Source organism: Capsicum annuum, chromosome 12, assembly GCF_002878395.1.
Source record: "Capsicum annuum cultivar UCD-10X-F1 chromosome 12, UCD10Xv1.1, whole genome shotgun sequence".
NCBI classification, from domain to species: domain Eukaryota; kingdom Viridiplantae; phylum Streptophyta; class Magnoliopsida; order Solanales; family Solanaceae; genus Capsicum; species Capsicum annuum.
This window is the reverse complement of record NC_061122.1, coordinates 86,574,864-86,585,292: the sequence shown is the minus strand read 5'-3', so window position 1 is coordinate 86,585,292 and position 10,429 is coordinate 86,574,864. Positions and strand designations below refer to the sequence as shown.

Sequence of the window (10,429 nt, the reverse complement as noted above, 5' to 3'; positions counted from 1 at the left end):
AGAATTGGATGCAAATTCAATTAGAGATAAATTCACTTAGCATAAAAAAGATGATTATGGGTGAGTGGAAGATTCCTTGGACTCTAATGGAAATAATTGAGGAAATTAAAGTTCTAAGTTCTCAGCTAAACATCCACATAAGTAATATATACAGAGAAGCTAATCAACTAGCAGACTTCATGAAAAATATAGCTATTGAACAAGAACAAAAGATTCAAAACTATGAGTTCAATCAGCTACCAAGCAAAGGAAAGAAGATCATAAACATAGACAAACATCAAATTCCATCAATAAGGGTAAAAATAAGGAAGATAAGTAGCACGCATAACTAAGCATAGGGAGGGGATTAAGAAAAACCACAGAGTCTCATAGTGATTACTTGTACAATATAGTTTGTGGTCGCCTCAAGGGCAAAATAACTATGAGATTGCTAACTAGACTGAGCTACATCAGCCAACAAAAAGGATCACCAACAAAAATCGAGAGCAGGGGAACAGATTTAGTAATACAACACTTGTTCATAGCTAGGAGATCTGAAAGATGGACGCTGGGAGCAACTTGTTTTTCTCCTCTTCTGCTTCAGCTATAAAAGAGTCATCAATCAGTAAAGAGGATGAAATAAGTGCAAGTGGAAAGTTCCAAGTTACTTACACAGATCTACAAAGCAGAGATACAATGTTCTAATTCTCCTATGAGTTACTTTAAAACTCAAGGACATCCACCGAAACACACATCTGCAAGGGATAAAGTTAGTGACAAAATAAAAAAATAAAAGAAATAATTAAGAAGGGAATGTCCGTACTTCTGCAAACTGAGCAAGAAGAAAGACCACAAAAAAATGTGAAGATAATTCATCACCCACAACAAAAGGAGCTAAAATTAAAGATTGAAGAAAGAAGATCTCATCATTATTAGCGATGGATAAGGTGGAGGGGCTCCAAATGTGCTACTGATTTAGAAAACCCTAAAGGGGACATATTTATAGAGACCCAACTTAATATTTGGGCCGGGTTGGGTCATCAGTTTTTTATTTTTGTTATGTACTTGGGCTGCTTGGACCCAATTGAAGATTATCAATAATAAGGATCTTTATTCCAATATTAATTAAAAAATTAATAAGAAGGCAATGTGCTCTTGAAGAGCCTACAACATAACACTTCATGAAACCTTATGAAAGATTCAAATACCTGAAAATAATGAAGTGATGAGATATCAAAATGTTATGTCACATTGTGAATTCGATACAGAATGATATATCATCAATATCTTTGATACAATATTAACACAATATTGTAAAAGATTATGAGGACCTAAATTCTACATTTATTTAAGCATGCTGACGTAAAAATATTTATTAAGTGACGTGAAAGGATGTATCTTGGTAAGCATAAAACTTATTTGATTTGTATTCCAGATACATGAAGATGTCACTCATGAAATGTTGAATATTGTCACTTGAAAAAATTTATATAAAAATATTTTAAGGATTAAAAATGTTTGAAGCGTATAAAATTTTTGAAAAACTTATTTATAATCCTTATATTGTATAACCGTGTAGCTTGAAAATTATTGGAGCTCTTGGAGAGTTTTCAAAAGCAATAGATTATTTGATGCAATAAGACATATACCAATTTGAATTGGTTATAAAATACCATATATTAGTACAATTGGTGCACTCATGTATCTTACAAATACTACAAGGTCTGATATAACCTTTTCGATTAATTTATTTGCAATGTATAATTTTGCTCCTACTAGGAGATATTGAAATGGGATCAAACACATGATCTTATCTTATTCTAAAGATTGCAATCCCAATCTTGTTGATTATGTTAATACTGGAGATTTATTTAACTCGCATAAATCTCATTCTTAAATATGCAATATGTTCACATATGGGAATACTACCATATCATGGAGATATGTAAAACAGTCTATCGTAGCTACCTCATTGAACCAAGCTGAAATAATAGATATTTATGAAGCAAGTCGAGAATATGTATGGTTGAGGTCCATGATACATCTCATTTGATAAAAATATAGTTTGAAATGTAACAATGTATCCACAATTTTATATGGAGATAATGCAGCAAACATAACGCATCTTAAGGGAGGATTCATAAGAAAAGATAGAACGAAGCCCAATTTATCGAAATTTCTCTATACACATGAGTTACAAAAAGAATAGTGACATTAACATGCAACAGATTCATTCAAGTGGCAATGTAACTGATTTATTTACCAAGTATCTTCCAACTGCAACTTTTAAGAAGATGGTACACAAGATCGGGATGCCATGATTCATTGATGTTCTTTTCAAGGGGATCAAATATGCGTTATAGTCTTTTTTCCTTTCAAGGTTTTGTCCTACTGAATTTTCCTTGTAAGGTTTTTAATGAGGAAGCCGAAATACGTATTATTAGAGATGTGTACTCTGTTTCCTTCATTAGATTTTTTTCACTGGATTTTTCTAGTAAGGTTTTAATGAGGCACATTATCTGTCAATTAGATATTCAAGGGGAGTGTCATAAATGTATTTACATTATAGTGAATATTTATCAAGAATGTAGATAAGATCTATCAAGATCTAGTTGATGTCTGATATCTATGAGGATATGAAATATCTATCTTTTAGAGAGAAACTAGGAGTAATTTTCCCTATAAATAGAAGGGTTTTCTTTATTGTAAATACCCCTTTAGAATCCCTTAAGAGAAATAAGAATTTCTCTCTCTTCTCTCTTTACTCTTGTTATTCTTTACTTTATATTTTATAACACAAACTACATTTTCATAAATCTTTTTTAGTAGTTTTCCTATTTGTGGAAAAACTACTTTTATTTGGGCAAATTATGATTCTTCTACTGTGAGATTTGACTGATAACTGATTAAACATCATACTTTTAATATTCTTGAAAAGATTCTTATTTATATGTGCATTTTGTCACTTCAACTTTTGAGAAATGATACACAACTTTTTCACTTATAAAATATGTGTTGCTGTTCACTCCATCTTATCTCATTCATCTATCATATTATTCTACTAATATCATCTCTTTTGGACTTTGAAAATTTATAATTATATCTCAACAATCCGAAATGTCTTTATGCTTAATTGAACATGATGTATGTAAATGCAATCAATATTGTAAAATGAAAACATCATGGACTACAAGAAATTTTGACCGTAAGTTTTGGAGTTGTGCGCATTCGAAGTAAAATTTTTTAAGTTGTACAATTAAAAATATGTGTATGTTAATCATTTTTCTTATTTTGTTGTTTTAGAAAAATGGTGGATGTGATTATTTTTTGTGGGTAGAAAGTATGTCAAAAAAAATGAAACAAACACCATTATATCACAATTGAAGAGACCTATATCTGATGGTGATATGCGACTTCACAAAACACTATAAAGTTTGACACGCTGTTTAATTTCAACAAAGCTATAGAAGATAGAGATTTTCTTAGGACATTGCTAAAAGAATTTGAAGAAAAATAAAATCATTTGAAGGATATGCTTGATGAAACTGATTAGGAGAATTGTATTTTTAAAAGAAAATGGAATGAAGAACATAATTATTGAAAGTTTTTATGTGTTATGTTGATTTGCAGTTTGATTTGGAATTTTTTTACCATTGATTAGTTATCATGTAGTCTTTCAGTAAGTTTAACGTTTATGCAGTATGCTTTTGTAATTTTAGTAGTTCGAATATGTCATTTAATATATTTTTCAATTTAAATTCGAATAAAATTTGTTATTCTGTAGTAATTGTTGTTCATTTTACTTCATTTAAGTAACTATTTGATATTCATTTTTATTATAATTTTAAATTTTTGTAAATTATATTTTGTTATCTATATTTTTTAAATCTATAATTTAAATTTAGAAATGATGATGTTTAATACTACAAAAAAATTCAATTTCATAAAAATTTTCTTAGAATTCATTTATCTATTATGTAAATATTTCCTTAGAACATAACTTATATATTATTTTTTTAGTACTTTCTTTGTTTAAAAAAGAATGATCTAATTTATTTGACAAGGATTTTAAGAAAATAAAAAAAAACTTTTGAATTTTGTGGTCCTAAATTAAATTTATGTCAAATATATCAAAATATTAACGGTATTGTTAACACCTAATTTTTGCCCTGCACGACTAAATTTAATCCTGAATTTTTTCGGTTTAATAAAATCAAAATATTTATTTCATCCGAATAATTTTTTTTAAAAATATATTTGTACATAATTTTGTTATTTTAAGTAGCGATTATATATTATCATGTTCAATTATACGAGATTATATAATTTAATTACTTAAATATTTATTCTATGGATCGAATTTTAATTAAATATTATTCTTGAAAATAAATTCAAATGGTTACAATCTTAATTTAAATATGATTGACTCTCAAAAATAATTTATTTAGATAAATATATGTTTGATTTTATTAAATCAAGAATCTCGGGATTAAAAGAAGTATTAATTAGTATCGAATTTTAATTTAATTTAGTCAATCTATTAGATTTGACCATAATTGAAATAAAATTGCCCATAATTGTAATGTAATCCGCCAATTGATTTTTAATTTGGTCAAAATTAAATAAATTTGGCTAAATTTTAAATCCTAATTGGGGTTAAATTCTAAATAAACCCAAATTTCTCAAAAAACTCTCATAACTTCTACCCAATTTCCACCAAAAATAATTTTAAATTTGTACTACATGGTACAATTCCCCCCTCAACCTTGTCATTTTCCTAATTTTAAAATTCAAAAACTGTACTACATTGTACAATTTTCCACCATATTTTCTTCTACCTCACCTTATCTTTAATTTTAAAATTCCAAAAACACCCCTAAATGGCTTTTCTCCCACACTGGTGGATGACAAGAAATAAATCCTCATCCTTTCCTATAAATACTTTTCTCCCACATTGATGGAGGAAAGGAAATAAAACCCCATTCTCTCCTATAAATACTACCACTACTTTGATAGAAAGTGGGGTTGAAAAGTTAAAAAAAAAAAAGAGGCTAGAAAGGTGAAAAAATTCTTTTGAGCAAAATAGTTATTTTTAGTTAGTAAAAATTTTTGTTTCATAGAGTTGGTTGGCTAATCAAAATTTTTGAGGTGTCGGCGACGTTTTCTCAATGGTGTTTGATTCCGACGAAGCTCGTAGTCTCATTTTGCTGGCCCCAAAAAGGTAAAGACATCTTTCTCCCTTTTTAGTTTTATTATCGTTTTCTTCTTCATCTTTTTCTTCTTCGTAGTTCGTAGTTATAATTGTGGTAGTTATAATTCTGTTTGCTGGGATTATTTGCTGTAGACGACCTTGAAGGCCGAAGGACGTTGTGACATTGATATTATAATTATTTTTATGTTCATGGTATAAAAATAAGCTAGTAATAGTTGTACGTGCTTTTTTGACTTTGTTCTTTGATTATTATAGATAAAGTTTCAATCTTTGCTTAAAAATGTACTTATGATTTGTTTAAATTTATTGTTAGCAGATATGTTTGTTTTTAGCATGTAAAGTTGTCTCCTTTATGTTGAAAAGAATAGTTAATATTGATTGTTTCTCCTTTTTGACTTTATTCTTTGATTATTATAAATAAAGTTTCAAACTTTGCTTAAAAGACTTTTTATGTTTTGTTTAAATTCATTGTTGGCGGATATATTTATTTTTAGCATGTAAAGTTATTTTATTTATATCAAAAAGAGTAGTTACTATTATTTATTTTGCCTTAATAAAATAGTAATTGGTTAAGTCAAGAACTTGTCATTTGCTTTCTAATAATTTTAATGAATCAAAATCCTTATATGAGAGATGAAGTGCTAGCTTTATTTTCCATCCAAGATGTTATTTTTTTCGCATGTTGTTTTGTCAAAATAATGAGAAAGTTTTGATTTTTGTGGCTAAATAAAATTATTTAGATATTTCCGAGTCATGCATAGTATGATTGTTGAATGATATTTCGCTTTTTAGATATGCTAAACTTTATTTCTATTTTCTTACTCCCTTTTGATTATTATATGTGATCTTTGTGTGTGTAAAGACTCGATTTGTCTCTCTGTGATTCATAATATCAAAAGAGAATCAACGATGTCTTAAAAAGATAAATCCTAGGCCGTTACATATTTTTTCTTAAAATGTTAATTGTTATTTAGATATATGAATCTTCGTTAATATGGCCTTAATTGAAATATAAAGATTTCCTTTCTTGAAAATTTAGCCTTTATTTTATTTTGTTATATGGATTTGTGTCTATGTTTGTTCAATTTTAGAAGTCATGGTTATTTTTCTTATTGCCTCATCCCTTTACTTTCGTAAGCTTGCGTTGTTTGTTCTCGCATTAATTCATTGAATATGACCTTGTTCCTTTTACTTTTATTCATTCTTAATATGACCATAAATCATGAGGCATGTAAGTGGGCGTCTTTGCTTTGAATTTTATCTGTTGACTCTCATTCTTGTTATACGTGTGCAAGCGTACCTTATCATTGTCATTCGAAAATTGGTTCTTGATATTTTCTTTTGCTTTGAAAAATGTCACTTTTATGCCTTGAACGTATATTAATTTCTTTATCATTTCTTTGCATGAAAAAAATGTCTCGAGTCCAAATGGACTCCTCTCATCTTGCATTTTGTAATGGGTCAATGAGGCCCACCTCTTCGAGTCAAGTCCAAAGTTTAAGACCAAAGTCAATTATATAGCGTGCCGGTGCAAGATGATGAAAGAAGAAGGAAAATGGGTCAAAAAGCATTGATGAGGCGACTAAGAGACTCGAAAAGTCTCGATTTTTATTACTGCATTATTATTTATTTATTTATTTATCTATTTGTTCATTCATTTGAGGCCTCGAAGACAAAGTTGTAAACTAATACAAGTGAAGCGAATTTTGGGCCCAAAGGTCCAAAAAGATGGTTCAAGACAGGTTATGGGCTAAAAGCCCAATATTTAGATTAGGACAGGTGATGATGGGCCATAAGCCCAAATGGATAGTTTAGGACAGGTGCAACCGGGTTTGGGCCAAAAAGCCTAATCTCGTATTTTTACCTTTTCCTTTTCTATGTTTATTTGCTATTTGTCTTCGAACCTAGTTAAATTTCCTACTAAGTCATCAAATTGATTTTACACAATTGTTGTCCTAAATCACTTTCTTTCAAAAATCAACTTTCCTTTTTCAAAGTTAGTCAAAAAAAATGTTTTCAAACAGTTTGGATAACCGCAAGTTAGCGGACATTTTAGGTACCTTAAAAACCTTCCTAAAATGTTAATAGGAACCGCTTACCTAGAATTTTAAAACTTAAATGATTTTTCTGTTTTGAATCATTTGAGTAATTTATAAAGGTTTTTCTTGATTTTCCTAAATAAATTAAGTGGCGACTCTAAAAGTAAAAGTCAAATTTCCGCAAAACAGAAATGGTGACTCTGCTGGGGATTCTAATTAGGTTTTAACCAAATGTTTGATTTTATCTTTTGACTAACTGTTTAAATTGCTTATGTGTTTATATGTTTTGATTTTGTAGAATTTAATTATTGCATCTCATAGCATAATCCTGCATTGATTGTTTAATTGTTTTGGGGTTTCCTGAATGTCCCGACCCCTGTTGTTCAACTTCAAATAAAGTGTTGGAAATACCACGATTTATTAGCACGTGAGGCTTCTGATGGTTGTTCGTATTTTTGAACCCAAGTCTTCCACTTGGGAACCTGGTTCAAACCCACTCTAGACACCTAGGATAGAGCGAAACCAAAATCCTATTTTAGGCATGAGACTAGGACGACCCAATACCCGAGGGGGTATTGGGCCCATTAGAAAACTTTTCCTGCGTCTATTGACCCCGAGTTAATTACAGACGAATCATATCTATGTGTTGAAGAAGAATATATATATTTGTTTAATCCAATCTATTATCCTTTGTGGGGTAGGGAGAAAGCTTGCTTTGCTTACTTTCGTATAAGGATGCCTCAATCGTACACCAATTGAGGGAGAAATTGAAGCAAGAAAAGTAAGAAATTAATCGATTTGGATGGTTGAATCTAGAGCAGTTATACGGAAACCGCTTGATCATTAACAGATGTCGCCCATGACCAGAAGTGGACAAAGCTAAGAGAGCAAAGGCCGATTGAAAAGTGTTCAGGAACTAGTATTCCCTATCCCCTGCGTGAGATACTGTTCTTTTTCTCATGTTATTTTCCTTTCCCTACAAATTGTATCCCTTTTGTGCAACTTTTGTAAGCATTTATGCCCTTTATGTATACCTATGGAAGTTGGGGAATAATAGATTGGCTTTAAAAAGGCAAACATTTTCTTCAAAATTTGTTATGCCCAAACCTTGGCTCAAAAGAGTCACCCCATTCAGGATACACGTTATTATAATGTTTTTATGTCATATAACTGAATTATGTGTTTATGTGCGTTTGTTTGAATCAAAGACAAATTTATCCATTATGCTCCTGTGGATCAGTTTGCCTGTGACGCACTCTATGTGGTTACTTCTTGTCAAATATTTTATATTACTTATCACATATGGAAACTAACACATCTTCTTTTGAGTTATTTTACTTTAAAGATAACAGAAAACTACTCCGTGTTGAATAAACTAGCAGAACATCCTTACTTCACCTAATCAAAAGTTCTTAAAATCCCATCCTATGACCAACATTCAAAAATGACTGAAAGTGACGAAGAAAATGCATTAACTATCAAGGATAATGTAATAGTGGATTAAAATGAGATGATTGCTGAACTCACGAGATAATTGGAAATGCTTTAGGAGAAGATGAATCATACTCGAGATTTGGCTAACCTGGCCATCACTGTCAATGCTCCCGCTCCAGGAGGACACGGGACTCCACTCCAAATCATTCCCCTCAGTACGCCTATTCTTGGGGACCATCCAAATAACATATCGTCCGTCTTCGCTCCTCAACTTATCCAAAACACCAATCGAGAAAATAACCTAGATGCTTACCATCAACAAAATCCATCCCTAACCCCGAAAAATCCATCTCCAAACTCCCAAATACACAATATCCTCTCTTAAATCCTCAAAATCCATCTCAAAATTCACAAAACTCATTTCCAAATCCACAAAATCTCTCTCAAATTCCACCAAACTATTCTCAAATTCCATAAAGCACTATCAATTTCCAAAATCTCCCTCCCTACCACCCAATCTCTTCTTATCCTCAAAATTAAGCTACCGTTCCAAATCCTTCTCATGTCATCATATCCCTTGACATCTATAATCTCTTTCCCAATCCCGAGGTAGATCATTACGAGGATAAGGAAAAAGAGTAGAGAATCGAGCATGAAAAAAAGTTGCTAGCCATGAATGAAGAGATCATGAGGATCAAGGAATCTCACAGGGCAAGTGATAAGGATGCTTTGGGATACGATGATCTCAGTGTGCACCTCGAAGTAGATCTACCAGAAGGGTACAAGGTCCCTAAATTTGAAGTGTTTGACAGTATCGAAAATCCAATGGCCCATCTGAGAAGGTATTATGATCAAATGGGTAGGATATGAATAAATGACGTATTATTAATGCGCTTATTCATCCGAAGCTTAAGCGGCGAAACCTTAGATTGGTTCATGTTTCAAGAACTGAGAAAATGATCTAGCTGGAGTGCGTTGGCTAAAATTTTTCTTGATAGATTTGCATTTAACAATGAGATAGTTCCTGACCGATACTCACTAGACTGGATCAAGAAGAAGAATGATGAGGGTTTTTTAGACTATGCCTTCCATTAGAGAAAATAAGTTGCCAAAGTACAATCTCCCATGTCTGAAAAAGAAATGGTATCAATTTTATCTCACACTCAGGAGGGAGAATTTTATATCAGGATGGTATCCGCGGTCTGAGCAACTTTTATAGATTTGGTAAAGATTGGGGCATCATTACAAGAAGGCATCCAAATAGGAAAAATTGTCAAAACCCCAACCTCATCTGAATTTTCTGCGTTCTCAAAGAAGAAAAGAGAGGATGTGACTGCGGTCTCTACTAATTTTGTGGATAAATTGAAGAAGAAATTCAAGTCGAGGAATATTCTTTCCTCACCCCGATCATCAAGTTTTTAGCCTGTATTCTACGTCCAATCCCAGTGCCAAGCTCCGCTTCCAAATATTCAACACCAATATCAAGTTCCACTTCCAAATATTTTACCCTAGTGCCAAGTTCCACAGCTAAATTATCAGTCTCATGTTCAAGCTACTCTTTCAAACAACCAAATAAATGTCCAAGTGACTACAAACTATCATCAAGTACCTCTTCCCACTAATCAAAATCAGTATAACCCCCTGTGTTTAAATCTCGAAGAGAAACCTCCTAGAAAATTCACTTCATTGGCTGAAAGTCGTACCCATCTCTTCAGAAGATTGATGAAAGCTGGTTATTTACAACTTATTCCACCAAAGCCTACCA

At 31.4% G+C, this 10,429-nt stretch overlaps 1 long non-coding RNA gene across 1 annotated transcript; it reads right to left on the bottom strand.

The window, feature by feature from the left end:
* Nucleotides 1-267: 267 nt before the first annotated feature.
* On the bottom strand, nucleotides 268-944 carry LOC124889804. The gene is made up of 3 exons (XR_007048705.1): nucleotides 803-944; nucleotides 652-734; nucleotides 268-583 (listed from the first exon to the last, which is right to left on the bottom strand). It is a non-coding gene; the product is annotated as an uncharacterized LOC124889804 (long non-coding RNA).
* Between the last annotated feature and the right edge of the window lie 9,485 nt (nucleotides 945-10,429).